Source organism: Bombina bombina, chromosome 5 (assembly GCF_027579735.1).
Source record: "Bombina bombina isolate aBomBom1 chromosome 5, aBomBom1.pri, whole genome shotgun sequence".
Classification (NCBI taxonomy): Eukaryota; Metazoa; Chordata; class Amphibia; order Anura; family Bombinatoridae; genus Bombina; species Bombina bombina.
In genome coordinates, this window is record NC_069503.1 from 179,207,638 (window position 1) to 179,221,874 (window position 14,237).

Consider the following 14,237-nt stretch of genomic DNA (forward strand, 5'->3'; position numbering starts at 1 on the left):
GCAGCGACTTGGTCTTCACTGCACACTTTTACTAAATTTTACAAGTTTGATACTTTTGCTTCTTCTGAGGCTATTTTTGGGAGAAAGGTTTTGCAAGCCGTGGTGCCTTCCATCTAGGTGACCTGATTTGCTCCCTCCCTTCATCCGTGTCCTAAAGCTTTGGTATTGGTTCCCACAAGTAAGGATGACGCCGTGGACCGGACACACCTATGTTGGAGAAAACAGAATTTATGTTTACCTGATAAATTACTTTCTCCAACGGTGTGTCCGGTCCACGGCCCGCCCTGGTTTTTTAATCAGGTCTGATAATTTATTTTCTTTAACTACAGTCACCACGGTATCATATGGTTTCTCCTATGCAAATATTCCTCCTTTACGTCGGTCGAATGACTGGGGAAGGCGGAGCCTAGGAGGGATCATGTGACCAGCTTTGCTGGGCTCTTTGCCATTTCCTGTTGGGGAGGAGAATATCCCACAAGTAAGGATGACGCCGTGGACCGGACACACCGTTGGAGAAAGTAATTTATCAGGTAAACATAAATTCTGTTTTTCAGTACAAGCACCTTCCCCATTGTTATGACAAATAATTAATATTTATTTATATGGGAACGTTGATCTTACAGAGGAGTGCCATTGGTGTTTCCTTTATTACTTGGTTAGGATTAGGCCTGTGTTTAAGCCAGTTAATCCTCCCTGGAGTCTTAACCTTGTTCTTAGAGTTTTACAGTGGGCTCCGTTTGAACCTATGCATTCCTTAGATATCAAGATGATGTCTTGGAAGGTTTTGTTTCTTGTTGCCATTTCTTCTGCTCAGAGAGTTTCGGAACTCTCGGCTCTGCAGTTTGTTTCTCATCTTAGTTTTCATTCTGATAAGGTGGTTCTACGTACTAAATTAGGTTTCCTACCTAAGGTTGTTTCAAACATGAATATTAATCAGGAGATTGTGGTTCCTTCTTTGTGTCCTAATCCTCCTTCTCCTAAGGAGTGTTTGTTGCACAACCTAGATGTCGTGCGTGCATTGAAATTCTATCTTCAGGCGACTAAGGACTTTCGTCAGTCTTCTGCTTTGTTTGTTTTTCGGGGAAGCGCAAGGGTCAGAAAGCTACGGCTACTTCTCTTTCTCTTTGGAGTATTATTCGTTTGGCCTATGAGACTGCTGGACAGCAACCTCCTGAGAGAATCGCTGCTCATTCCACGAGGGCTGTTTCTTCTTCCTGGGCATTTAAAAATTAAGCTTATGTGGAACAGATTTGCAAGGATGCAACTTGGTTCTCTTTGCATACTTTTTCAAAGTTTTATAAATGTGATACTTTTGCCTCAGCTGAGGCTTCTTTTGGGAGAAGGGTTCTTCAAGCGGTGGTGCCTTCTGTTTTGTCCCTCCCTTATCATCTGTGTCCTGTCCTGAGATCCAAGATTCCAAAACCACCCAAGACTGGGTAAGTAAAAAGTGCTATTTGCCTCCTTCTGCTGGCTAGGAGTGATATTCCCACTAGTAATAGATGATTCCGTGGACTCACCATATCCGGAAATAAATAAATGTATCAGGTAAGCATAAATGATGTTTTTTTGTCAGTGTCCTTACACTTAAAATGGCAGGCAGCCTCTTAATGCACACAATCACTTCAATATGTTTCTGACAGTAGATAATTTTTAACATGTTAAACATCTTAAACACTTTATCACATTAAAATAAAGAGATTTTATTTCTCTTTTTATTTTTGATCACAGACATGGTAACTTCTGTGTTTGATCATGTGTGTTTTTCATGGTCATTATGTTTTAAAGCACAAATTTATCCTATACAATTATGTGCTACTTGCTTAGCTAACATTTCCATCTAAAGGGAAGTCCATGGCTTCATTCATTACTATTGGGAATTAAGAACCTGGCCACCAGGAGGAGGCAAAAGACACCCCAACCAAAGGCTTAAATACCTCTCCCACTCCCCTCATCCCCCAGTCATTCTTTGCCTTTCTTCACAGGTGGTGGCAGAGAGGTGCTGAAGATTCGGAGGTCTCTTATGGAGGGTATTACTCTTTGCAATGGGACAGGAGTTTTAAGTAGCCCTACAAGGCTTCTCAGTGAGGGCTTGGGTGAACGTTAGATTCCAGAGATGCAGGGAGAGTCTCTTTTGCGAAACCATCCCTACTCATATTAACAGCTCCTACAGCAATCAGCGTTGACAAGTTTATCAGACTGCTTTCTTCTCTCAAGTCCATGTCAAGAGACCTGTCACACTTGAAGGGCCGTGTTCCTGTTCCACGACGTGGATTTTGGTAAGATCGTTTCATTTTTACACAATGTTAACACATAGAAGACAGGGCCACAGTGTGGCACCTTTTATCTTTACAGAATCAAGGGTTAATATTCTTGGTAGGGGATTATTGAGCTGAGGGGTTTATACATGATATTGTTTATTGTGTCATTGCTGCGCTGTGCAGGGTAAGGCTCTGGCAATGTGTGGAACTATCAGGTTCTTTTCCGGGAGTTTTTTTTTTGGCGCGTTTTCTCCTTTAGGCAGGGGCGGTCCTGCGAGGCACCCGTGTGAATGGGTGGGGCTCTTCACTTCTGGTCTGATATGCGACGGAGGAGACAAAGCGATTTCTGTAGTCCGGTTCATAGGAGGTGGCGAGTGCCCCGGCCATTGGCGGTTATAAAGGTGCCTGTTAGTTTCTCTTTTATTCTAATAAAAGCGTAAGCTATGGAGGATTCTGACGTGTTAGAGGGTACTCCCTCTTTGACAAAGTCTTATACCTGTGTTTATTGTGAGGTTCTGGTAGACCACCCTGACCAATTATGTTCCACATGCCTTGAGAGGGTCGAGACATCTAAGACTAAAAGAATGTCTAGTACTACTGAGCCATCCACCTTTGAGGGTTCTCCGTACCCGTGAGGTGCGATCCCGAGTTGAGTCCCCTATTGCACATACAGTGCCCCAGGGTCCAACTGTTGGAGGGGACGACTCCTGGGTCGGAATCCATGTCATCTAAAGCTCCGGCAGAGCAGCCTGGCTATAGGCTTATGATGGAGAATTTGCTCCTTTTGCTAAAGCAAGTGCTTGCTACTCTAGAGGTTCCGGAGCCGAAGCTTCTGGAGGAAACTTCTATCCCTAAGCTAGATAAGGTTTATGAGGACCGGGTGGTACGCCAGACCTTCCCGGTTCCTATAAAGATGGCTAACATTATCAAGAACAAATGGGCTTGATTAGGTTCTTCCTTTTCCTCTTCTTCGTCCTTTAAAGGGACACTGAACCCAATTTTTTTTTGTAATTCAGAAAGAGGATGCAATTTTAAGCAACTTTCTAATTTACTCCTATTATCAACTTTTCTTCGTTCTCTTGCTATCATTATTTGAAAAAGAAGGCATCTAAGCTTTTTTTGGTTTCAGTACTCTGGACAGCACTTTTTTATTGGTGGATGAATTTATCCACCAATCAGCAGGGACAACCCAGGTTGTTCACCAAAAATGGGCCGGCATATAAACTTACATTTCTTTCATGTAATTAGCAAGAGTCTATGAGCTAGTGACGTATGGGATATACATTCCTACCAGGAGGGGCAAAGTTTCCCAAACCTCAAAATGCCTATAAATACACCCCTCACCACACCCACAATTCAGTTTTACAAACTTTGCCTCCCGTGGAGGTGGTGAAGTAAGTTTGTGCTAGATTTTACATTGATATGCGCTTCGCAGCAGGCTGGAGCCCGGTTTTCCTCTCAGAGTGCAGTGAATGTCAGAGGGATGTGAAGATAGTATTGCCTATTTGAATTCAATGGTCTCCTTCTACGGGATCTATTTCATAGGTTCTCTGTTATCGGTCATAGAGATTCATCTCTTACCTCCCTTTTCAGATCGACAATATACTCTTATATACCATTACCTCTACTGATTCTCGTTTCAGTACTGGTTTGGCTATCTACTATATGTAGATGAGTGTCCTGGGGTAAGTAAGTCTTATTTTTTGTGACACTCTAAGCTATGGTTGGGCACTTTATATGTAAAGTTCTAAATATATGTCTTTAAACTTATATTTGCCATGATTCAGGATGTTCAGTATTCCTTATTTCAGACAGTCAGTTTCATTATTTGGGATAATGCATATGAATGATCATTTTTTCTTACCTTAAAGAATTGTTTCAATTGACTTTTTTCCCTGTGGGCTGTTAGGCTCGCGGGGGCTGAAAATGCTTCAATTTATTGCGTCATTTTTGGCGCTGACTTTTTTGGCGTTGTACTTAGCGCCAATAATGTGGGCGTCATTTTTGGCGCCAAAAAATGTGGGCGTCATTCTTGTCTCCACCTTTTTTTCACATTATTTCAGTCTCATTTTTTCATTGCTTCTGGTTGCTAGAGGCTTGTTCATTGGCATTTTTTCCCATTCCTGAAACTGTCATTTAAGGAATTTGATAAATTTTGCTTTATATGTTGTTTTTTCTTTTACATATTGCAAGATGTCTAAAATTGACCCTGGATCAGAATCTACTTCTGGAAAGACGCTGCCTGATGCTGGTTCTACCAAAGTTAAGTGCATTTGTTGTAAACTTGTGGTAACTGTTCCTCCGGCTGTAGTTTGTGATGAATGTCATGTTAAACTTGCTAATGCAGATAGTATTTCCATTAGTAATATTCCATTACCTGTTGTTGTTTCCTCAACATCTAATGCTCATGATGTTCCTGTTAATATAAAAGAATTTGTTTCTAAATCTATTAGGAAGGCTCTGTCTGTTATTCCTCCTTCCAGTAAACGTAAAATGTCTTTTAAAACTTCTCATTTTTCAGATGAATTTTTAGATGACCGTCATCATTCTGACTTGTCTGTTTCTGATGAGGATTTATCTGGTTCAGAAGATTCTGTCTCAGATATTGACACTGATAAATCTTCATATTTATTTAAAATGGAATTTATTTGTTCTTTACTTAAAGAAGTTTTAATCGCATTAGATATGGAGGAGTCTAGTCCTCTTGATACTAAATCTTCTAAGCGTTTAAATTCGGTTTTTAAACCTCTTATAGTTATTACAGAAGTTTTTCCTGTCCCTGATGCTATTTCTGAAGTAATTTCTAGGGAATGGAATAATCTGGGTACTTCATTTACTCCTTCTCAAAGGTTTAAGAAATTGTATCCTGTGCCATCTGACAGATTAGAGTTTTGGGACAAAATCCCTAAAGTTGATGGGGCTATCTCTACTCTTGCTAAACGTACTACTATTCCTACGGCGGATAGTACTTCCTTTAAAGATCCTTTAGATAGGAAGATTGAATCCTTTCTAAGGAGAACTTATTTATGTTCAGGTAATCTTCTTAGGCCTGCTATTTCTTTGGCTGATGTTGCTGCCGCTTCCACTTTCTGGTTGGAGGCTTTAGCGCAACAAGTGTCAGACCATAATACTCATAGCATTGTTAAACTTCTTCAACATGCTAATAACTTTATTTGTGATGCCATCTTTGATATCATTAGAATTGATGTCAGGTATATGTCTTTAGCTATTTTAGCCAGAAGAGCTTTATGGCTTAAAACTTGGAATGCAGATATGTCTCCTAAGTCAACTTTGCTTTCTCTTTCTTTCCAAGGTAATAAATTATTTGGTTCTCAGTTGGATTCTATTATTTCAACTGTTACTGGGGGGGAAAGGAACTTTTTTGCCTCAGGACAAAAAATCTAAAGGTAAATACAGGGCTGCTAATCGTTTTCGTTCCTTTCGTCAGAATAAGGAACAGAAGCCTGACCCTTCCCCTAAAGGAACGGTTTCTGTTTGGAAACCTTCTCCAGTCTGGAATAAATCTAAGCCTTTTAGAAAGTCAAAGCCAGCTCCCAAGTCCACATGAGGGTGCGGCCCTCATTCCAGCACAGCTGGTAGGGGGCAGGTTACGATTTTTCAAAGATATTTGGATCAATTCGATTCACAGTCTTTGGATTCAGAACATTGTTTCACAAGGGTACAGAATAAGTTTCAAGGTAAGGCCGCCTGCGAGAAGATTTTTTCTCTCTCGCATTCCAATAAACCCAGTGAAGGCTCAGGCATTTCTGAAATGTGTTTCAGATCTAGAGTTGGCTGGAGTAATTGTGCCAGTTCTGGAACAGGGTCTGGGGTTTTACTCAAATCTATTCATTGTACCAAAGAAGGAGAATTCCTTCAGACCAGTTCTGGATCTAAAAATATTGAATCGTTATGTAAGGATACCAACATTCAAAATGGTAACTATAAGGACTATTCTGCCTTTTGTTCAGCAAGGGCATTATATGTCCACAATAGATTTACAGGATGCATATCTTCATATTCCGATTCATCCAGATCACTTTCTGTTTCTGAGATTCTCTTTTCTAGACAAGCATTACCAGTTTGTGGCCCTTCCGTTTGGCCTAGCAACAGCTCCAAGGATCTTTTCAAAGGTTCTCAGTGCCCTTCTATCTGTAATCAGAGAACAGGGTATTGTGGTATTTCCTTATTTGGACGATATCTTGGTACTTGCTCAGTCTTCACATTCTGTAGAATCTCATACGAATCAACTTGTGTCGTTTCTTCAAAGACATGGTTGGAGGATAAATTTACCAAAGAGTTCCTTGATTCCTCAGACAAGAGTAACCTTTTTAGGTTTCCAAATAGATTCAGTGTCCATGACCTTGTTTCTAACAGAAAAGAGACGTCTGAAATTGGTTTCAGTTTGTCGAAACCTTCAGTCTCAATCATTCCCTTCGGTAGCTTTGTGCATGGAAATTCTAGGTCTCATGACTGCTGCATCGGACGCGATCCCCTTTGCTCGGTTTCACATGCGACCTCTTCAGCTTTGTATGCTGAACCAGTGGTGCAGGGATTATACAAAGATATCACAATTGATATCCTTAAATCCAAATGTACAACACTCTCTGACGTGGTGGATAGATCACCATCGTTTAGTCCAAGGGGCTTCTTTTGTTCGTCCAACCTGGACTGTGATCTCAACAGATGCGAGTCTGACAGGTTGGGGAGCTGTATGGGGATCTCTGACAGCGCAGGGGGTTTGGGAATCTCAGGAGGCGAGAATCGTTCATTTGTTTTCAGACAGACAATGTCACAAACGTGGCATATGTCAATCATCAAGGGGGGACTCACAGTCCTCAGGCTATGAAAGAAGTATCTCGGATACTTGTATGGGCGGAATCCAGCTCCTGTCTAATCTCTGCGGTTCACATCCCAGGTGTAGACAATTGGGAAGCGGATTATCTCAGTCGCCAGCCGTTACATCCAGGCGAATGGTCTCTTCACCCAGAGGTATTTCTTCAGATTGTTCAAATCTGGGGACTTCCAGAAATAGATCTTATGGCTTCTCATCTAAACAAGAAACTTCCCAGGTATCTGTCCAGATCCAGGGATCCTCAGGCGGAGGCAGTGGACGCGTTGTCGCTTCCCTGGAATTATCATCCTGCCTATATCTTTCCGCCTCTAGTTCTTCTTCCAAAAGTGATTTCCAAAATTCTAATGGAACGTTCGTTTGTACTGCTGGTGGCTCCAGCATGGCCTCACAGGTTTTGGTATGCGGATCTCATTCGGATGGCCACTTGTCAACCTTGGACTCTTCCGTTAAGACCAGACCTTCTATCTTAAGGCCCTTTTTTCCATCAGGATCTCAAATCATTAAATTTGAAGGTATCGAGATTGTATGCTTGATTCTTAGTTATAGAGGTTTCTCTGACTCAGTAATTAATACTATGTTACAGGCTCGTAAACTTGTGTCTAGGAAGATTTATTATCGAGTCTGGAAGACTTACATTTCTTGGTGTTCTTCTCATAAATTCTCTTGGCATTCTGTTAGAATTCCTAGAATTTTACAGTTTCTTCAGGATGGTTTGGATAAAGGTTTGTCTGCAAGTTCCTTGAAAGGACAAATTTCTGCTCTTTCTGTTCTTTTTCACAGAAAGATTGCTAATCTTCCTGATATTCATTGTTTTGTACAGGCTTTGGTTCGTATCAAACCTGTCATTAAGGCAATCTCTCCTCCTTGGAGTCTTAATTTGGTTCTGAGGGCTTTACAAGCTCCTCCGTTTGAACCTATGCATTCTTTGGATATTAAATTACTTTCTTGGAAAGTTCTGTTCCTTTTGGCCATCTCTTCTGCTAGAAGAGTTTCTGAATTATCTGCTCTTTCTTGTGAATCTCCTTTTCTGATTTTTCATCAGGATAAGGCGGTGTTGCGGACTTCATTTAAATTTTTACCTAAGGTTGTGAATTTTAACAACATTAGTAGAGAAATTGTTGTTCCTTCATTATGTCCTAATCCTAAGAATTCTCTGGAGAGATCTTTACATTCTTTGGATGTAGTAAGAGCTTTAAAATATTATGTTGAAGCTACTAAAGATTTTAGAAAGACTTCTAGTCTATTTGTTATCTTTTCTGGTTCCAGGAAAGGTCAGAAGGCCTCCGCCATTTCTTTGGTGTCTTGGTTAAAGTCTTTGATCATGCTTATGTCGAGTCGGGTAAAACTCCGCCTCAAAGGATTACAGCTCATTCTGCTAGGTCAGTTTCTACTTCCTGGGCGTTTAGGAATGAAGCTTCTGCTGATCAGATTTGCAAAGCAGCAACTTGGTCTTCTTTGCATACTTTTACTAAATTCTACCATTTTGATGTTTTCTCTTCTTCTGAAGCAGTTTTTGGTAGAAAAGTACTTCAGGCAGCTGTTTCAGTTTGATTCTGCTGCTTATAATTTCAGGTTTTTTTTCATTATTAAGATTAAAACTTTTGTTTTGGGTTGTGGATTTTTTTTTCAGCGAAATTGGCTGTCTTTATTTTATCCCTCCCTCTCTAGTGACTCTTGCGTGGAAGTTCCACACCTTGGGTATTTATTATCCCATACGTCACTAGCTCATGGACTCTTGCTAATTACATGAAAGAAAACATAATTTATGTAAGAACTTACCTGATAAATTCATTTCTTTCATATTAGCAAGAGTCCATGAGGCCCACCCTTTTTGTGGTGGTTATGATTTTTTTGTATAAAGCACAATTATTCCAATTCCTTATTTTTGATGCTTTCGCTCCTTTCTTATCACCCCACTTCTTGGCTGTTCGTTAAACTGAATTGTGGGTGTGGTGAGGGGTGTATTTATAGGCATTTTGAGGTTTGGGAAACTTTGCCCCTCCTGGTAGGAATGTATATCCCATATGTCACTAGCTCATGGACTCTTGCTAATATGAAAGAAATGAATTTATCAGGTAAGTTCTTACATAAATTATGTTTTTTGCATTTCAAATAAAGATACCAAGAGAATTAAGAAAATTTGATAATGGGAGTAAATTCGAAATTTGCTTAATTTCATGCTCAATCTGAATCACAAAATAAAATTTTTGGGTACAGTGTCCCTTTAAGAAAATTTTCCCCGTTCCGGAGGCTCAGTTGGAGTTATGGGGGACAATTCCTAGAGGATAGTTCGTCGTTCAAAGAGCCCATGGATAAAAAGCTGGATAACATGCTGAGAAAGATGTTTCAGCACACTGGGTTTCCTTGGTCCAGGTGGATCAGTTCTTACAGACCATTGATCTACTGGACACATATCTTCAAGTTCCTGAGATTCAGGGTCGGCTCTAAGGGGGGGCATTGGGGGGCAATGCCCCCACAAATGGAATGCTGTGCCCCCCAGGGCAAAAGAAGTGATTTAAAAAAAAATATATATATATTTTTTTTTTTTTACATTTTAAAAGTGACGGAATGTCCAGGGTCCCAAATGTCGCATCAACCATTTGCAGCCACTGGACCCTGGAGATCCGCCACTGGAGGGCCCAGCTAATCTCTTTACTCTTCTCTATTTACAACCAGATAACAAATAAAGTTGCATTTCCCTGCTGGTGCTCTCATAGTTGACCTAGGGCGTGCAATGCCCCTCCTCCTGCTAGCCCACTTACTACAGAGCTGAAGTGAGATGATGACATCATCAGACCTCTGCAGGAAGTGCTGGGAGAGCTCAGTCAGTGAGAGGGAAGGCAGAAATAATTTTGTGAAAACACAGCCGTATAACCAATGTGTGTGTGAGAGTAGTATCCCTTCCCTAGTGTGCTTTATATCCTGGCAGCCAGAGATAAAGAAGCAAATTGGGATTATCCTAAGTTATGAAGGTATAATCTAGATTTTATTAAAGACACAGAGACGATTATTTTGCATTCTCTCTCTTTACTACTTAAATGCAGTTATTCAAAGTATAGATGAAAATACAACAAACTGTCAAATTTAAAAAGTAGACAGTAAAAAACAAATAATACATCAGTGACCAATCAGAATAGAGAACTGATTAAACTAAAATGACATAACCAATCAAATTGCTAATAAGACCTATAAACTGTCCACAATACAGCAATACATCCTCTTTCTTTGAAACTGAAGAAGGAAACAAAAAGTCCATCATGAAGGAATAACTCCAAACCAACAGGAAACCGAAAATCATGAAGAGTAGAAGTTTGAAGAGAAGAATCTTCCGTGATGAAATATCCAACTTGTCTAGAAGGTTAGAAACACAACTGGAAAACTGTTGAAGATAAGAAAAACTTGATTGAAGATCTGACTTTTCCAGAAGATGTGCAGGAACAAAGCCACTTAGGAGAATATCCTTATTATTGGTTGGCAACTGAAATAAATATATAAATCATGTTAATAATATAATACAAACCAATCAAGGGTGGGAATAAATATAACAAAATAAATTTGAGGAGGGAAAATAATCGTCTCTGTGTCTTTAATAAAATCTAGATTATACCTTCATAACTTAGGATAATCCCAATTTTATTACAAGACCAGAGACTCATATTTTGCTAGTTTAAAGCAACTAACAAAATAAATTAAGCGAGGCGTGTTCAATGGGTTTAAAATAAAATTGTTTAAAAATAGAATCAGAAGACCAGTCAGCTGCATCCAAAATTTGTTGAAGGGTAGCAGCTTTTAAAAATGCTTTGGAAGCGGCTGATCCTCTAACAGAGTGAGCGGAAAAAGAAATATCAATTCCTGCTTCACTCATAACCCATTTAACCCACCTGGCTATAGAAGTAGAGGAGACAGGATAATGAGGAGACATGAAAGATAGCAAAAGTTGATTAGAGGATGAAGAACGGAAAGAAGAAGTTCTGCGTTCATACTCTTTAAGACATATTACTACACAAAGAAGAGGTTCAGAAGGTAAGTAAGGATAGAAAATTGAGGTTGAAAAAGATTTAGTTCTTTTAGAGATAAAGAAAGTAACACCTTCAGGAGTAAAACGTTTAGAATTAAAATCTAAAGCCCTGACGTCAGAGACTCTACGAAAAGAAATTAAACACAAAAGGGTAGCCAATTTAGCAGTAAGCTGTTTTAAAGATAAGAATTCATTAGAAGGCCAAGATTTAAAGAGGGAAAAAATAAGATCAACATCCCAAAAAGAAGAATATTTAGGAGTTGGGGGTCTTTTAAGTTTAATTGCTTTCATTAATTTACAAATTAAAGGATGTTGACCCACAGGGAAATTATTAATAAAAGAATGTTTGGCTGAAATTGCAGATCTAGAAACATTGATGGTTCTGTAAGCTAATCCTGATTCGAAAAGAGAAGTAAGGAAATTAATAATACAACTTATATCCACTGAAAAGGGATCCAAACTTCTTTCCATGCACCAGCCAGTCCATCTGGTCCATGCGGAAAAATAGCATTTTTTGGTCCCGGGGGCCAAAGAATCCCAGAGGAGTTCTTGAGCTTGTTGAGATAAACCTTTGAATGATGAAGATTGCCCGAAATTGACCAAGCTATAAGACGAAGAGATCCTTGAATGATAAGATCGTGAGGATGACCTTCTGGATCTGACAACAGAAGAGGAAAAACGGGAAGAAGAAGAGGATGGTTGACAGACAATTCTAGAAGAGATGGGTACCAAGGTTGAGATGGCCAAAGAGGAGTGATGAGAAGAATTGAAAGAAGATCCCGACGGACTACTGAAATGACTCTCTGAATCATTGAGAAAGGAGGAAATGCATAAGCTGTCTGACGAGGCCAAGGATGGAGAAATGCATCTATCGCCAATGCTTCTGGATCTGGACGCCAACTGAAATAAGGATGAATCTGATGATTCAGTCTCGAAGCAAACAGATCCATCGAAAAGGGACCCCTGAGAGATTGAAGCGAATGAAAAACTTGATAATGAAGTTTCCAATCGCTGGAATCTGTCAGATAACGAGAACCCCAATCCGCTGCGACATTGGATAATCCTGGAATATATTCCGCTTTGACAGAAATATTTCTGTCCAAGCAAAGATGAATGAATTCTTTCGTAATAATCGACAAATCTCTTGATTTTGTACCACCTAAACGATTCAAATAACGGACTGCAGAAATATTGTCCATTCTGAGTAAAATTGACACTGGCAAAGAATCTTTTACAAAACTTTTGACTGCAAAAGAGCCTGCCAAAAGTTCTAAGCAATTGATATGAAAAAGTTTTTCCCTTGAAGACCATTTTCCTCCTGTGATTGAAGGGCCACAACGAGCTCCCCAGCCCGAACGACTGGCATCGGATTCTATGATTAAATCCGGAGATTTCCCAAAAATGGCTCTCCCGTTCCAAGCTTCTATATGGGATAACCACCATGAAAGTTCTTCTTTGGCTTCTGAAGAAAGAGGAATCAAATGAGAATATGACAGACCTTTCTGAAGATGAAAAATTTTTAAACGTTGAAGTTCCCTGTAATGAAGAGGAGCAGGGAAAATAGCCTGAATAGAGGATGAAAGTAACCCAACTATTCTGGCTATAGTCCTGATGGGAACTAAAGACAAAGAAAGAGTTTTTGAAATCTCTTTTTTGATATTCACAATTTTCTCTCTGGGAAGACTTAAGGTAGATTTCAATGTATCTATTTGAAAACCCAAAAAGGTTAGAGATTTGGTTGGAGAAAGAACAGATTTCTCTTTGTTGACTAAGAAACCTAAATTTTCTAAAATATAAATAGTTAAATTGAGTTGAGAAGTCAAAACAACTGAATCTTGATTCATAATCAAAATATCGTCTAGATAGATAATAAGACGAACACCGCGAAGACGAAGCCAAGTAATTATAGGTTTCATCAATTTGGTGAAAATCCAAGGGGCTGAAGATAATCCGAAAGGCATGCAAGTGAAACTCCAGATTTTTCCTTCCCACTTGAAAGTAAGAAATTTCCTGTGAACTAAAGTTACTGGAATCGTGAGATAGGCATCTTTTAGATCTAGTCTGACTAAAAAATCGTTGTCTAGAAGACAATCTCTGAGAAGATGAATACCTTCCATTTTGAAATGTTGATAAACCACGAAGGCATTCAGAGTTCTTAAATTTATAACAGGGCGAAATTGACCATTTTTCTTTTTTACTAGAAAAAGATTGCTGTAGAAGCAATTTTGAGGATCTGAAGCTGGTTCTATTGCTTGTTTTTCTATGAGATTTAAAATTTCTTTTTGAACTAAAATTTTGTCTGAAACAGAAAATTTTATTGGAAATGGAAGGGATTTTTGAAGTGGGGGAGAAATAAAATCTATAAAAAGACCTGAAACCGTCTGAAGAACCCATTGATCTGAAGTTATTAATTTCCAATTTTGAGCAAAAAGAGACAATCTGCCTCCTACTAAGTTTTGGAAAGAATTCTGAGAAAGAGGGAAATAAAAATTTACCTTGAGATGGGCGAGATCTTTGCCTCGAGCGCTGGAGTCTAGGATTCCAAAATCTCCCTCTGGATGGGAAGAAATTTGAGGAGATTGGATTTTGATACAATCTTTGAGAATGAAATTGCTGGTTGATAAATTGAGACCTGTTTGGATAAGAGGCACGGCCGGGAAAGCGGCCTCTACCTTTCCCAGCCTGTTCAGAAAAACGTTCCTGATGAAAAATCTTTTTCATAGAAGTACGAACTTTATTCAAATTAGAGAAGGTATTAACATAACTGTTAAGTTCCTTTATAAATGTGTCTCCAAATAAAAGGCCATTAGTATCTGAATTTATTTCATTAATGGCGAAATCACACACCTTGGGGTCAATACGTCTAAGAATATTTCGTCTGCGTTCGGTATACATAGCAGAGTTGGCGTTACCCAGAAAACTGAGCATCCTCTGCAGCCATTCTCTGACTACGACCGGATCAAGCAATGAATTATCATATACCGCTTGTTCAGATAAGTCAAATAACTTTGCTAAAGGACCAATAGTATCAAGCATTTTGTCTTGACAAATTTTCCAAGCACGGTCCATGCCCTTCTTTAACTTAAAACCTGGAGACCCTATGAAT

General features: G+C 39.3%; 1 long non-coding RNA gene across 1 annotated transcript in view; it reads right to left on the reverse strand.

The window, feature by feature from the left end:
* Positions 1–10,120: 10,120 nt before the first annotated feature.
* Positions 10,121–14,237, reverse strand: part of LOC128660149 (uncharacterized) — a 39,936-nt gene continuing 35,819 nt past the window's right edge. Inside the window, exon 2 of the long non-coding RNA XR_008402507.1 lies at positions 10,121–10,591. This is a non-coding gene — a long non-coding RNA (uncharacterized LOC128660149). The remainder of the gene's footprint in view (positions 10,592–14,237) is intronic.